A 15,767-nucleotide genomic window follows, 5' to 3' on the forward strand; every position below is an offset into this window, starting at 1 on the left:
GAAGCAAGTTTATTTACAGAGCAAATGGATTTTGGAGCAGGCAAACATCTGAGCATGTGAGAGAGGCTGCAGGGGAGCGTGGGGGCCCCTCCTCCTGAAGCACCCTGGAAGGGTCTCCTCCATCACTCAGTGGGAAGGAAAAGGGATTTCAAACCCAGCTGCAGGGATGGAAAAGACAGCTTTTCTCTCTTTCTCATTTTTTGTTTTTCAAATTGGGATAATCTGGGATTACTGACTGTGTTCCCCCAGGCTGAGGAGCCGGTCTGCCACCACATCCAGGACACTCCAAAGGACACTCCCGTGCACACACTCACTCCCACTTCGCATTTCTCACCTGCTTCCCACCCTGACCCACCCCAGGGGAGGTGGAAAACGGGGAGAGCACCTTGGAGGGCACAGCAAGGGCAGGGGAGAGTGGTTTTATGGCCTGAGGGTGCCATGCCCAGGACCTGCAGTGGGGCTGGGGAACACAGGGAGCTGCTGCTGCTGCCCCAAAGCCCTGGGAGCTCTCCCAGGACCCTTTTCGCTGGAAGGATGTTTATCAGGTAGATACCACAAGTGTGGTGCCACAAAGTGTATCAGGCAGCCCTGAGTGGCTCTGGGAGCTGATACTCCTCACTGGGTCCCCAGGATGGGATTTTCTAACCTGCTCTGCAAAAACCTTTGTTCCCAGGTGTCAGAGTGCATGCAGCAGGTCAGGAGTGTCCCCACTGCCAGCTCTGGGGGACACAGCTGCTGCCTTTCCCCTTGTTCTGTCCCCTCTGCTCTGGGATCAGATGTGCTTTGGCCTTTCAGATGTGTCCCTTACCTGCTGTGGCTTGTCCCTGCCTTCCTGTCCCTGCTCTAGTGCCTGCTCCAGAAAAAAGTCTTGTGACAACTTTGTCTCCCCCTTCTCCCCCAAATCTTCCCATGGGAACACAGGCAAAGGCTTTTATTTTTAGCCAAGCCATACATACATAGATATACGTGTGTCTGTGTGTGCGTGTGTGCGTGCAATTAAAAATAGCAGAGCAGCCAAATTCTCCTGCTCCTTTTGATATGCCACAAGGGAAAAGATCCTGGTGCTGAGATCACAAGGAGCAGCTGACACCAGTGCTCGGGATGTCTTTTGATCAACTCCACAGATGTGACATGTCCCCATTGGCAACAGGGCTGGGTAAAAATAAACTCCTGCAATCTAAAGCTGCTGAGCTGCCCTCCCTGGGCACTCCAGGGCAGCACTGCCCCGCCACTGCCACGCCGGGGATGCTCCCAGCTTCCTGCTACAGCTCAGGAATGCCCAAAACTCAGCTCTGAATTGAGCCTCCTCCTCCTGGAAAACCACGGGGACAGCCTTTGCTGAGTGGGGTCACCCATACTGGCAGCTGGATGGGCACCCAGCACTCCAAGCAGTGCTGGCAGTGTCATTTACCCAGCCCAGGCACCCAGGACCTGGGGCTCCAGAGGGAGCCCATCACTCCCAGCTCAGAACCCTCAGCAGCACTGAGCCCCTCTGGGCTGGCCACAGGGGTGGGAAGGGTCCAGCCCCCTGCCCGTGGCAGCAGCCGTGGGGAGGCTGCCTGTGGGCACGGGACCTCATCTGCTCCCACTCTCCCTTTTCCCACCCTTTTGCACTTCCTGCTGCCTTGGGAGAGGAGTGAACTTTTGTTCTAATTTTACTCGGGACTTTGTAGGAAGATCAGCCATGGGTTCTTGGTGTGCAGCCAGCAAACACCCATGGAGACATGCTCAGAAATTCGGAGGCATCCTCCAGCCCAGACACCTGGCCCGGGTGTGCTGCAGCAAGGCTGCGACCAGAGAGCTGCAGGCGGCGTCTGACGGATCCCTGCTCCAGCAGGAGAGCTCCTGCTGGCTCCTTGGTCAGCATCCCTTGGTCTCCTGGCCATGGAAGAGCTCCTGGGTGCTCTGGGGCTGCCACCACTGCTCCCTGTCCCTCTGCAATGTCCCCAGCCTGTCCTTCCCAGGGCAGCGGTGGCACAGGGAGCTGGCACAGGGCTTAGATCCATCTCCCTGCCCACCTCTGAGGGTATTCAGTGCAGGACACTGTCTCTGGTGTCCCCAGAGGCTCTGGGAACATGTCCTGGGCTGGAGCCACATCCACGGATGACACCCTGGGGACAGCAGGTGGGACACGTCCCTTTCAGTCCTTCTGGTTTGGAGCAGTGTGAACTCTGGCACATGAGCTCTTATCTCTGAGGAGACACGAGCCTCCTCCCCAGGCCCAACTCTAATTTAAACACTGGATTAACGAGACAGGAAATGTTTTCCTCTTTTTCAGCGTCACCTTGTGCTCCCCAAACTAAACCCTGCAGTCAGCAGGACTGGAGAGGCTGGCTGGGGTCAGGCTGCTGGCTCCTGGGGACAGCTGTGCCCACAAGAGAGTGCATGTGTCCAGGGAGAGCAGGAACAGCCCTGCTGCCAGGAAAGAGCAACCTGAGCCAGGGCAAGCAAGGGCTCAGCTCATTGTCTGCCTCAGGGAGCCGGGGACAGCGCAGTGACCGTGACAGGGAGACCTGCAGGTGCTCTCCTCTGTCTCACTCCAACAGCAGCACCGGTAGAAATTGCCCTTATCTTCAGAACCCCCGGCTCCAACCCCTTGAAGTCATGGCCAAGTGTTTTGGGCTGCGGGCACACGGGGTGATGGCACACCAGGGCAGCCTCTGAAGAGCTGCCAGCAGCAGCTTCCAGGAGCCTCATCCTGCGCTGCCTGCACGGGCTGCTCTGCATGGCCCTCTTGGAACAAAGGGGAGAGGCAGCACCTCGAGGGGCCACCACAGGCAGCCCACTCCTCACCAGGGAGCAAACAGTGACTCAGCTCCTCCCTGCACAGCCCAGAGCCTACCCAAAGCATGAAGGGATAAATATACATCCACACGTGCTGCAGACACAGCCCCAAAGGAGCCAGGGGCGTTCAGGCTGGGACCCAAAGCAGCAGAAGGCGAGAAATGCCGAGAACAACAAGTGCTGCTCCCACCAGCCCTCCCTCGGCCCCACGGGGAGCTTCTCCCTCCTCGCCCTCACCCGGGCCTGACTCGAAATAGGAAAGAAAATCCTTGGGCAGGGGTTTTGCAGAGAGTCGTCTGGGCTTATCAGGGAAATCCGTAATCACAGACTGCTTCAAATGGGGATTACAGCCCTGCAGGGAGACTGTGGGCTGCTCTGCACGACGGGCTGGCACTGGGCAGGTGGCACTGGGCAGGTGGCACTGGTGTAGCACTGGTGTGGCACTGGTGTGGCACTGGTGTGATACTGGTGTGGTACTGGTGTGATACTGGTGTGGCACTGGTGTGACACTGGTGTGACAACGGTGTGGTACTGGCTGGTGTGACACTCTGGATGGTATGACACTCTGGTTGATGTGGCACTGGTTGATGTGACATTGGTTGGTGTGACACTGGTTGATGTGACACTCTGGTTGGTGTGACACTCTGGTTGATGTGACACTGGTTGATGTGGCAGTGGTTGATGTGGCACTGGTTGGTGTGGCACTGGTTGGTGTGACACTCTGGTTGATGTGGCACTGGTTGATGTGGCACTGGTTGATGTGACACTCTGATTGATGTGGCACTGGTTGATGTGACACTGGTTGATGTGGCACTGGTTGATGTGACACTCTGGTTGGTGTGGCACTGGTTGATGTGACACTCTGGTTGATGTGACACTGGTTGATGTGGCACTGGTTGATGTGGCACTCTGTTTGGTGTGGCACTGGTTGATGTGGCACTGGTTGATGTGACACTCTGGATGGTGTGGCACTCTGGTTGGTGTGGCACTCTGGTTGGTGTGGCAGTGGCTGGTCTGACACTCTGGTTGGTGTGGCACTGGTTGATGTAACACTCTGGTTGGTGTGGCACTGGTTGATGTGGCACTGGTTGATGTAACACTCTGGTTGGTGTGGCACTGGTTGATGTGGCACTGGTTGATGTAACACTCTGGTTGGTGTGGCACTGGTTGATGTGGCACTGGTTGATGTGACACTCTGATTGATGTGGCACTGGTTGATGTGACACTCTGGTTGGTGTGGCACTGGTTGATGTGGCACTGGTTGATGTGGCACTGGTTGATGTGGCACTGGTTGATGTGACACTCTGGTTGATGTGACACTGGTTGATGTGACACTGGTTGATGTGACACTCTGGTTGATGTGACACTGGTTGATGTGGCACTGGTTGATGTGGCACTGGTTGATGTGACACTCTGGTTGATGTGACACTGGTTGATGTGGCACTGGTTGATGTGGCACTGGTTGGTGTGGCACTGGTTGATGTGACACTCTGGTTGATGTGACACTGGTTGATGTGGCACTGGTTGATGTGACACTCTGGTTGATGTGACACTCTGGTTGGTGTGACACTCTGGTTGGTGTGGCACTGGTTGATGTGGCACTCTGGTTGATGTGACACTGGTTGATGTGGCACTGGTTGATGTGACACTGGTTGATGTGACTCTGGGCACAGCCACTCTCCCCTTTCAGGCAGGGGTGCCTGCAGACCCCCAGCACCCTCCTGGGCTGCCCCAGAACCCGAGTGAGGAGCCTTTGGGGGCATCACCCACAGCAGGACCCTGCTGTCCCCACAGCTCCCAGCCAGGGGACACTGTCCCCATGGGCTTGGACCATCAGCACCAGGCCAGGGGCTGCCAGCCCTTTGTCACCCCCAAGGATGTACCAGCTCCAGCCCAGAGGGATGTGGGGTTTGTGGGGTGGGCAGCCCGGCTCCAGCACCAGGGAGGAGGGCAGAGGTGGGAATGGAGGAGAGAGCTATAAATAAGTGTAAATACAGCAAGGAGGCACCTGGCCAGAGCTGTGAAGGTCACCAGAGTCTGTGCCAGCAGATAAGCAACCCCCCTCCTCAGTGGCATTTGACAAAATGTCACTGTGAATGAGGGAGAGGTGGTGTCGAGTTGTACCTTGGCCCTGTCACCCCTTGACACCCCCGATATTTATAGCCTGAGAGCCCCACAGCCAAGGGCCAGGGGTCCCTGGAGGTGAGGGGACCCTGGCTGCACACACAGGGAGTGCAGGGATGGGCAGGGCCCTCATCCCCTCCCCAGCTTTGGGGGAAAGGCACCCAGGAACCTCCCAGGCTGCCTGGAGCACGAGCCACCTCGCTGTCCTGCCAGGCATTTTGCCCTCTGTCCCCTGTTAATTTTTAATTACTTTTTCTTTTTAAAACTTTCTACTAATCCATTTTAACGATTCAGCCCAGCCAGCAAGAGGGGCAAAACCTCATTTAAAGCCAGGACTAAGCAAACAGCAGCTCTTTCTTCCTCCTGAGCTACTCCAAAGCAACTTCTGCTGGTCCCTGTGTGTGCAGCACGTGGGAACTGCCGGGCCCCACGCTGGGCACGCTGTGCCAGCACAGCCTGGACTCAGGGGCTGGACTCAAAGGTTACCCCTGATGACCTCAGAAGCCTTTTCCAACCTAAATGATTCTGTGATTCTGTGGCACACGTGGAGCAGCCGCCCTCCCAGCACAGCCTGAGATGCACTGAGTGGGAGAAGGGGGTGCTGAGTGGGTAAAGGGGTCCTGAGTGGGTAAAGGGGTCCTGAGTGGGTAAAAGGGTGCTCAGTGCCAGGCTCTGAGCCCCAGCTCGAGCTCTGAGTCTCACTCGCTGACTTTTGTCTTACATTAGCAGGGTGTAATTAAGATCAACCATGAGATGCCAGTAATGGGAAATATTAAACATTAACCGCAAACAATAAACATGAACTTGCCAGGATAACTCTGATAGGGAAGAAAGATGGAAGAAATTGCACTAAACTGTCCTTGAGTCACAGGATAGAAATAAGGAGCCTGAGATACTGGTAATAATGCCCTGGATAAACAACATTCTGCTGGAATACTTCAAACAAAGGTGTGTCGCTTTAGGAAGAAGGGCAGCAGCAAAGTATATCACAGGTTACAGAGCTGCATGTTCACACTACACTCAGCTCATTTATTCAGGCTCCAAATTAGGGTCCACTTTGGTTCTGCCTGAGCTCCAGGACCAGCCCAGGGCTGCAGCAGCCGCCAGGGAGCCCCTCACAGACCCTAAAGCATCCCCCCAGTGCTGCCAGGCACAAGGCAAGGGCAGGTGGGGGCTGTGCAAGGAGCACAGCAGGAACAGGCTGTTCCCGAGGAGCCACCTCCTCTCTCAACACCACCTCATGGAAACAGCCCTGCCTGGCCCTGTGCTCTGCCAGGCAGTGCCAGCACACCTGGGCACCCACAGCGTGCTCAGAACGGTGCCTGCCCACGTGTGACAGCTCCATCCTGCGCCCCTGGGGCCAAACAGCAGCACCCCCTGGTAGCCCACGCTGCCAGCAGCCAGCCTGGCAAACGCTATCCACCCCCAAACACACACGTGCCACCGGCTGCTGCCAGCCCTGTCCTGCCACCAGCTCCCTGCCACCACCCGATGGCATCAGCCAGGCAGGGCACAAACCCCAGGCTGAACCCTGCTGGGGCTTTCCAAGAAATTCCTCCTTATCTGCCCCAAGCTGAAGGCAGGACCAACGGAGAGCAGCTGGCACGTGCTGAGCCGGGCACAAAGCACAGCAGGGACTGAAATGTGCCATCAGCTCCGAGCTCTCCAGCCCTGCCCTGTGATCCCCAGCCATGGGGACAGGCAGGGAAGGAGCAGGAGCAGGCAGGGCTCCCCCAGCACCACCCCAGCCCTCCCTGCTGGCTGTGTCTGCGTGGGACAAGGACACAGCAAGAGGTGGCACAAGCCCTGCAACCCCGAGAGGATGCCCGGTGGACTGTGGTGAAGGCCAGCAGGGCACTGAGACACTGAAATTCTTGGGATTGCTCCCACTCCCACAGCCCTGGAGGTGGCCACAGACAAGCTGGGAGCCCGGGGAGCCAGGCTGTGCCACGACAGGGGACAAGTCCTGACTCACTCAGGAGCTGACTGTTAGCCAGCTCTGCTGGTCACAAGAACTCCCCACGATGACAACTGCCTCCTTTTGTAAGGAAAAGATGAGGGGGTGATTATTTTCAGACCTTCCCCTTCCTCCCTGTAGCCAGCAGCCACATGACTGATGTGGGCACAGGGGTGAGGAGGAGCAGCCCCAGCCCCTGTGGAGCTTTGGTGCCCAGCTCAGAGGCTGCCAGGGCTCCACAAGGCCAGAGGACATCACAAACATCCTGCCATGGCACACCTGAGCCCAGCTCAGCTCCACAGGCGCTGCCCACCCTGGCACTGGCAGCTCTTCACCCACCCATCTCAGCCAGCTCTGAGAGCAAATCCCTGCCTGGAAGCACCAACTGTTCCTCCAACTGTCCCACAGTGAAGCCAGAGCTGTGGTGGCACCCAGAGGCAGAGCCACTGCCCACAGGGACATCACCACCTCATGCCACACTGGGCACTGCCTGTGCCACCAAGCCCGGCCACAGCCGTGCTCCCTACCCACAGCCACAGCTCTGGGATCCTCCAAGACCCCAAAAGCTCCCCTTGGCTTTCCAGGAGCCACAGCCACGGTCCTGAGAGTCCCTGAACCGATTCAGCCTGGCTCTGCCCAGCTCAGCAAGGGCTGGAACTCCTCTGGCACTCGGGGTTGTCCTGTGTGTCACCAGAGCTGAGGTGACACCCGGCCCAAACCCTGCCCCTTCACACCTGACAAGCAGGCAGAGAGAAGCTGCTGCCTGCCAGCCACCCCAGCGCGCTGGCACTGCCACTGTCACCTGCAGGATGTCCTTGGCTCCCAGAGCCACAGGTGCCTGTTCACACCTGGCTGATGCTCTGCTGAGGAGCAGGCACTGCCTGGACAAGCTGTCCCCTGCTGGCAGTGCTCCCAGTGCCTTCCTGTGCTCCCAGTGCCTTCCTGTGCTCCCAGTGCCTCCAGCATTCCCAGTGCCTTCCTGTGCTCCCAGTGCTTCCAGCATTCCCAGTGCCTCCTGTGCTCCCAGTGCCTTCCTGTGCTCCCAGTGCCTTCCTGTGCTCCCAGTGCCTTCCTGTGCTCCCAGTGCCTCCTGTGCTCCCAGTGCCTCCTGTGCTCCCAGTGCCTCCTGCACTCCCAGTGCCTCCTGTGCTCCCAGTGCCTCCAGCACTCCCAGTGCCTCCAGCATTCCCAGTGCCTCCTGTGCTCCCAGTGCCTCCTGCGCTCCCAGTGCCTTCCTGTGCTCCCAGTGCCTTCCTGTGCTCCCAGTGCCTTCTGCACCCCCAGTGCCTCCAGCACTCCCAGTGCCTCCAGCATTCCCAGTGCCTCCTGTGCTCCCAGTGCCTTCCTGTGCCCCCAGTGCCTTCCTGTGCTCCCAGTGCCTTCCTGTGCTCCCAGTGCCTCCAGCATTCCCAGTGCCTCCAGCACTCCCAGTGCCTCCTGCACTCCCAGTGCCTCCTGCGCTCCCAGTGCCTCCAGCATTTCCAGTGCCTCCTGCACTCCCAGTGCCTTCCTGTGCTCCCAGTGCCTCCTGCACTCCCAGTGCCTTCAGCATTCCCAGTGCCTCCTGTGCTCCCAGTGCCTCCTGTGCTCCCAGTGCTTCCAGCACTCCCAGTGCCTCCTGCACTCCCAGTGCCTCCAGCATTCCCAGTGCCTCCTGCTGCTGCTGCCCACCCTCCTGCAGCAGCTCCCAGGGGCTCAGCCTGCCCTGCCGTGGGGCTGGCACTGCCCAGGGCTGCCCGTGCCACCTCTCCGAGCTAATCAGGCCGAGGCAGGAGACAGGGAAGGTTCAAGCTGGGGTTAAGAAGGCACAAGGAGGATCTTCCCGCATTAGCCTGACCTCGGTCCAGCCCCAGCATGCTGCTGGAGCTCAGGCCACCACCACCAAAGCCTCACTGGATGCTCCAGGAGCTTTCTCCTGCTGGACACGGGCTGTGCTGGCCTCTGGGAGCCCCTCTGTGCCCGGCTCCCAGGTGAAAATGAGGTTTGCAGCTGCATGCACGAGGTCTCAGAGGATACAAAGGGCAAAACCACTCAGGTCTGTCCTCACCCTCCTGCCCAGCCTGTCCAGGTGGGTCCATGCCCATATTCCAGTGTGGGTGGAAGCCCCAGCTCTGCCAGGCTCTGCTGGCCACCCCTCAGTGCTGCAGGGCAACTCCTGCACATCACCTGGCACCCTGCAGCTCCCTGTCCTCATCACCTGGGGACAGCCAGAGGGGGATCCCCACTTCTCCTCCTCAGTCAGGGGCTCCCTCTCCTCCCCCATCCCACTACACCCAAATAAATGATTTATTTGCCCATTTTCTGCACAGCACCTGGATGTGTCCTGGCCAGAGGGGACTGTCACCATCCAGCATGGTCACCTCGTGCCTCTGCTCTGACACCACTGTGCCCAGAATGCTGCTGGGGAAGGGGAATGCTGACAGCTGGGGATTCTCCAGGTGGGCATCAGGGAGCCCCAGGATAAAGTGATTATCAATATTGATACCACTCCAATTCTGTGGGAAAACTGAGGCTGGGGGAAGGTGAGAGGAGAGCAGGTCCCAGCAGGTCTGTGGATGCAGGGACACGCTCACAGGTGGATGGTGGAGGTGAGCAGCACCTCTGGGCAGTGTTTCCAGCAGCACAACCTGTTTGCTCTGGGGATTTCCTGGGGCTGCACAAGGCTTTGCTGTGTCCGGGTCTGCTCCTGGGCACTGTCAGGTGTCCCAGCCAGGCCACCTGCCCCAGGGCTGGGCTCTGTCCCTGCCTTTTAGTTCTGCAGGAAGAATTTCTGGGAGCCACAGCCTGGAGCTGCCAACCTGCTTTCCTCAGGCTTCCTACTCTGCAAACAACTGACTCACCTGGAAAGAAACTGCTCCAAGATCTCCAGATAGAAAAAGCCCTATGAGGGCATGAAGCTCCCTCAGGAGTACATGCAAACCCACATACACAAAGCTTTGTTCTATTTCAAATTCTCTCCTGTGAGGGACCACACCTTTCCCCTCCCCAAAACCCCAGGCAGGCTCCAACAGGGCATGAGAGGAGGGGTCTGGCCGCTCCCTGCAGCAGCAGCTGAGGTTTGGGGCCCCTCTCCTCCTCCCAAACCAGTTGGGGGCCCTTCTGTTCCTCCCAAACCAGTTGGGGTGAAGCCCACAAGCATGAGCTCTTACAGAAAATCAGATCCTTTAACTGCTCCATGTGCTGTGCCGGCTCCCTCACCACCCTGCCCTGAGCCTGCCTGCCCCCAAGCCTTGTCGCCCCTAGTTCTGACCCCAGCTACTCCAGGGATCAACAGAAGAGACCCCAGGGCAGGCTGGTCTGAAATCCAGCCCTGAATCCTGCAGGAACTGATCTGACCCAGCAGGCACCTCTGGCATGGGAGCATCAGAGCCAGGGGTCCCCTCTGGTGCGGGGGGCACCACCTCTCCCCTGGCAGTGCCACATCCCAGCAGGTCTGAAACCCTGTGCAGGACAGGTGTGGGTTAGGGCTCCTGACCCCTGGCCTGGTGTGCCACCTCCATGCACTCTGCATGGCCCCAGTGCCTGGCACCAGCTCCCCAGTCATGTGAGCAGCTCCATTTCTCGCTTTTATCCATCCCTCTCCTCTGCTGCCTCCGTGTCAGGGGCTGCCATGCGGGATCGTGGCCAGGTGTCCTTGTCAGAGCCCCCAGTGCCACCCTGGAGGGGTCCACAGGGAGGCAGAGGGCAGCAGGACCAGGCTGTGCTCGGTGTGGCACAGCAGGGGGACTCACAGGGACATTGCTGGGCCACAGCTCCCATTGCTGGGGCTGGGGGAGAACAGGCAGCCCTGACCTCCAGCAGGGCACAAAGGGCACGGTGCCACCTCAGCCAGCCCCACTGCCAGCCCCGGTGAGACACCGTGTGTGCCCAGAGCTGGCCCAGCCAGGATTGCTTATGCAAACCACAACGGGAGCTGTTTCAACTAGTTGGACTCCTGCCTGGCAGTCAGGTGCCTTCCTCCTCCTCCTCCTCCTCCTCCTCCTCCCAAACGGCTGCCAGTGCCCAGGGCAGCTGCCCAAGCTCTGTGGGTGCCTCTGTCCCCACGCCTGCCGTGGGTGAGGGGCCGTCCTTCCCTGGGGTGCCCCGGGATGTGGGGGGCAGGCAGGGGGCTCGATGACCCCCAGCACTGTGTGCTGCTCTCCCCCAGCTCAGCTGTGAGCCAGCTCTGCCACTGGAGTGTCCTTGGGGTGTCCTCCTTGGGTGTCCCTGTGCTGCTGGGGTGGGCACAGGGGAGCTGCCCATGAGTCCTTCACAGAATCATGGCATGGTTTGGACTGGGAAGGAACCTTAAAGATCTTGTTCCACCCCCTGCCATGGGCAGGGACACCTTCCATACCCCAGGTTTCTCCAAGCCCTGGCCAAGCTGGCCTTGGACACTGCCAGGGATCCAGGGCAGCCCCAGCTTCCATCGTGCCCAGCTGGGAGCAGAGATCTGGGGCTGTGCAAGCCCTGGGGTGCAGCAGGGGGAAGGGGCTGTTTGCCCCATTGCTGGTGAGTTTTACCCAGCATTGTGCTCACACTGGCAATTCCCATCGCTGGGAGGTGCAGGAACCCAAGCAAAAGGATGGAAGGAAGGATGCAGGAAAAAAGTCCTGGTGCTGTGAGCCACAAAGGAAGGCTTGGGCAGAGCTGGTCATTGTTGCTGTCACCAGCTGCCTCTGCCACTCACACCTCATGGCAATGGCTCCGTGCTTGGCTTTGCCTGGAGAAAGTCTCCTCAGGCTAGGAGGAACCAGCAGCAGACAGCATCTGCTCCCCACATCCTCTGCCATTGCAAAATACAGGAAAAAACCCAGATCCAAGCACCAGGAATCTTCATGCAAATCTCCTCATTCCCAAGGCAGTACCAACCTTGCACTCTGGGATGCCAGGAGAGCCCAGCCTGGCTCTGCATGGGGGTCTCCACCTTTGCACAACACTCCAGCCTCTCCTCGAATTTCAGCACGGATTACCAGGCACTGCCACCGACCTGGCAGCCACATCAGGGAACTGTCCCCTCCCCAGCATCAGCTGCTCCTGGCACAGCCAGGCTGCTGGGGGGGTTTAGGGACCACAGGGAGCAGCAGCTCCGTGGGATGAGAGCTGTCCTGGCTGCACCAGGTGGGACAGGAACTGACACCGGGCTGGGGTGGCACAAGGGATGGCTCCATCCCTGTTTTCTTCACTACAAAATCCTGTGCAACAAAATAAAACCTTTGCCAAACAAAACGGGCCCTGAGCCAGCTCCTTCCAAGGCTCCCTGGAATGCTCTGCTCTGTCATCCCTCGGCGGGTGCTGAGATTTTGTGCAGGTATCAGTTTTTCTGCTCAGGATGCTTTTCCAGCTGGATGTCTTTGATGAGCTTTTCTGCAGAGGTGGCATGGAGCTGGAGGAGCAGGGAAACCTGCCTGTGGTGAATGGTAAAACCCTCTGGCAACGCCGTGACGCTGCTCCAGACACAGCGTCTAAATATAGACTCCTCATTTATTATCCTGCAGCTGCTGGGTTTGGTGTGAGAGGAGCCAGGGGCTGCACTGATGCTCCCCTCACCCATGGCTGGGACTGCCTGGACACATCCACAGGCTCACACTGGCCCAAACAGGGTGCAAAGCATAAAATAATCCACAAACCTTTTCCCCTGGGTGTCTCCTGAGAGATGAGACCGAGTCTAAATCCCCGACTCTGCATCCCATAAGGGTTTAGATGTGCTGGCACGAGCGGGTCCTGCCTGGGTGGGAAGGGGGGCCCTGCTCCTTCTGAGTGCAGGAGTGGTACCCAGCTCAGCAAAGGATGGGTGCCTCTCCTGTGGCTTCCCTGCTGCCAAAATCCAGGGATCTTCCCCAACCAAACCAGCCACAGATGGAGCAGAGAGTCAGGAGGGGCAGGGAGCCATGGGTACCATCGAGCACCAGGCCTCCATCTCCCTCCCTCTGGGATGTGCAACAGAGAGATGAATCCTGGTGTGAGCCGGGTGCTTGGCACAGGGTGCCCTGCCTGTGGTGCCAGGGAGACAGCAAGTGCAGCCAGGCTGAGCACTGGCACCCGTGGCTGGCTCGGGTGAGGAGGCACCCCTGAGTTCTGGCAGCAGGGGAGCCACAGGAAAGGCACCCATCCTCTGGCAGCAGGCCTGGGAGCCTCCATCAGCACATCTGGGAGAAAAGGGTGAAAAGAAGGGATGGCCTGCATGGCCAGGCAGCCAGGCTGGGCTGTGGCCCTGCAGGGACTGGCAGCAGCCATCTCCCCACTCCTGGCACCGAGTCCCATTGAGACGGGGCCAAGCGGGACGGAACTCCAGGCATCCATCCCGCCTCCCGGGGCTCCCGGCCAGTTCACACTGGGACACCGGGCTCCCTGGGTGGCCACAGCCCTGCTGCCAGCCCCCTGCCCCACCAGCACAGCCCTGGCCAAAGGAACCGGCCCCCAGCTCCCCAGCCTTCCCCCACGGCAGCCAAGCGGGAGGTGCCAGGAGAGGGTTAAGCCATTAAAGCTCCGCTGCTGGAGAGCAGCTGGACCCACTGCAGCAGCAGTGCTGCCCCCCACACACCGCTCCCAGCACCTCCCGAGGGTCTCACACAAGCTGTGGGGTCTGCTGGGGCTGCAAACGCTCCGTGGGGGCAATGGGATGGAGCCTGGTGCCCACCGTGCCCGTGCCACCCTCTTGGGAAGGGACTGGGAAGCCGCCTGGCCCTCCTGCTGCACCCTCCCACACCCAGCCTCACACACCTGGGCACTGGGAGCGGGGGACACAGCCCCCTGAGCATCCCCCCAGCAGGGACACAGGTGACAGTCCCTGCTCTGAGCAGCCCTGGCTGGACACTGATCCTGGTGCAGCCAATGTCCAGGGACACGAGTGATCTCCTACCCCAGGCTGCTGTCCCCACACAGGGACAGCACCAGGCTCATGAAAAAGCCACTTGGAATGACGGGTTCTTGCCCCCCCCAGGGTCCCCATTGCCATGGGGGCTGCAGAGAGGCTGCTCCTGCAGCAGTGACCCACGGGGACCTGCAGCACCAAAAACCTCGCTGTGCCTTTTGGGGCTGCTCCCCCTTCTCCCCTCACTCCCTTTTCAGGCACCATCCTGTGCACGGACTTTCAGCAGCCCAAAAAATCCCCAGATGTTATCCCCGGGTGACATCTTCCTCCTCCCTGTGCTGACATCTGCTGAAGCAGCACAGAGGGGACACAGGGACACTCTGTTTCTGCCCCAGAGGCCTTTCCCCTGCTTTCCCCCGGTTCAGGAGGGGCATAAACCCTTGGGCAGTGGTTGGTATTTGGGTAAGAGGCCACGCTGGGGTTACAGAGCCAGGAGCACGTGCTGCTGCTGTCCTGACACACAGAGGGCCGGGTCAGCAACACCCCCGGGACCCCCGAGCCCAGCTGGGAGGGGGGACAGGCAGGGGAAGCGTTCAGTGGGGAGCAGAGCCTGCCTGCCTGAGGCTCTGCCCTCTGAGGGCTTCCCACTGCTTCTTCCCCACTGCTGGGAGGAGCCCCGTGCCCATCCTCGATGGGATGCTCTGCCACAAAGCTTCTTCCCACCCTGTGCCATGCTCCTCACCCTCCTTTGGCTACCAACCGTGCCCCTGTCCCAGCCTTCCCCGGGGAGGATTTTCCTAACACCCACCAAGGGATTTGTAGGGTATAAAGCGCTCACTCCGTGCCATCGGTGCCCGGGAGCTGCTGGCATCCACCTTGGCACACACCCAGAGCCATCCTGGAGAAACACGGGCAAAAATCTGACCCTGGCACTGCTGAGCCCAGCCCCGGGCAGCCCCTGGCCCCGAGCATCACCCCTCGGGGTGCCGTGGGAGGGAGGCAGCGCCCGGGCAGCCAGAGCAGGGCACATCCAAAGAAGGAAAAGAGTTGGATGGATGCAGGAGCCGGCCGGGCTCCCTGGCCAGCCAGCCCATACTGTAAAAGGAGTGGGAGCAGGGAGTGCACAGCTCTGGCTCCAGCAGTTTTAAGATGGCTGTGAAGCTGAGAGCAGGAGGAGAAGGAGGAGAAGGAGGAGAAGGAAGAGGAGGAGGAGGAGGAGGAGGAGGAGGAGGACATTAACCCTGCCAGCACTGTGCTGCAGCCAGGAGCACTGCAGGGAGATGAATGGCAGCTTTCCAGAGGCTCCACTTAACAGTCCAAGGATTGGGTACCACTCAACTCCTACCCAGTAAAATCCAGCTGGTGATGCTTTCAGGCCTGGGAGATGCTGACCTCAGACAGGCTGTGGGAAGGAGGAGGAGAAAGAGAAGGAGAAGAAGGAGGCACATGACAAATAAAGGAGGTGACCCACCACAGGACAGGACATTCAGCAGGACTTTAAAGACCCCTTGAATATGGGCTCCCTGAAAAGATGCCCTTCCACTCGTGCTGCCCCTGGGGGCTCAGCACACCAGAGGGGAAGGAAAGGGGCACCCCTGCACCCCTCTGGGTACCTGCACTGCCATCCCTTGCTGGCTGCTCAGCAGGGAGCAGCAGAGCCAAGTGACTGCTCAGCTTCCCTCCTCTTGTCCCTGTGGACATTCACGTGAATATTCACGTTTTTCCTGCTTAATGTTTTCCTTTAAAAACATCGGGCTTGGCCTTCCCGGTGCTTTTCTGCAGGATTCATCAGAGCTGCGGCGACTGGAGGAGCAAAGGTACCGGGCACTTAACAACAACTTCCCTTCTCCAAAGTTTTAATTGGTCATTGACGTCAAGTGATTATTGAGAATTATTAATTAAGAAAGCATTTAAGAGCCTGGCTTTTGTTGAGGTTTTGCCATTACAATTAGTTTATCAGCCAACAGGAGAAACATCAGCCTTTGCAGTCACTTGGAGTACAGCGAAGTGCCCATAATTAATTTCCCTTTCCGCAGCAAGTGCTTTGCTCTGACCTGCCTTGGGGACTCGCCTTTCTCCAGGTGTGCCAACCACAACAGCCCTGGAAAC

The 15,767-nt window shown here is 59.0% G+C and overlaps 1 protein-coding gene across 1 annotated transcript in view; it reads right to left on the bottom strand.

Annotated features, from left to right (window-relative positions):
- PPARGC1B (PPARG coactivator 1 beta) overlaps window positions 1-15,767 on the bottom strand; it is a 48,065-nt gene that overhangs the window by 18,199 nt on the left and 14,099 nt on the right. The gene's annotated exons all lie outside the window — the stretch shown is intronic.

This window comes from Poecile atricapillus, chromosome 13 (genome assembly GCF_030490865.1).
Source record: "Poecile atricapillus isolate bPoeAtr1 chromosome 13, bPoeAtr1.hap1, whole genome shotgun sequence".
NCBI lineage: Eukaryota > Metazoa > Chordata > Aves > Passeriformes > Paridae > Poecile > Poecile atricapillus.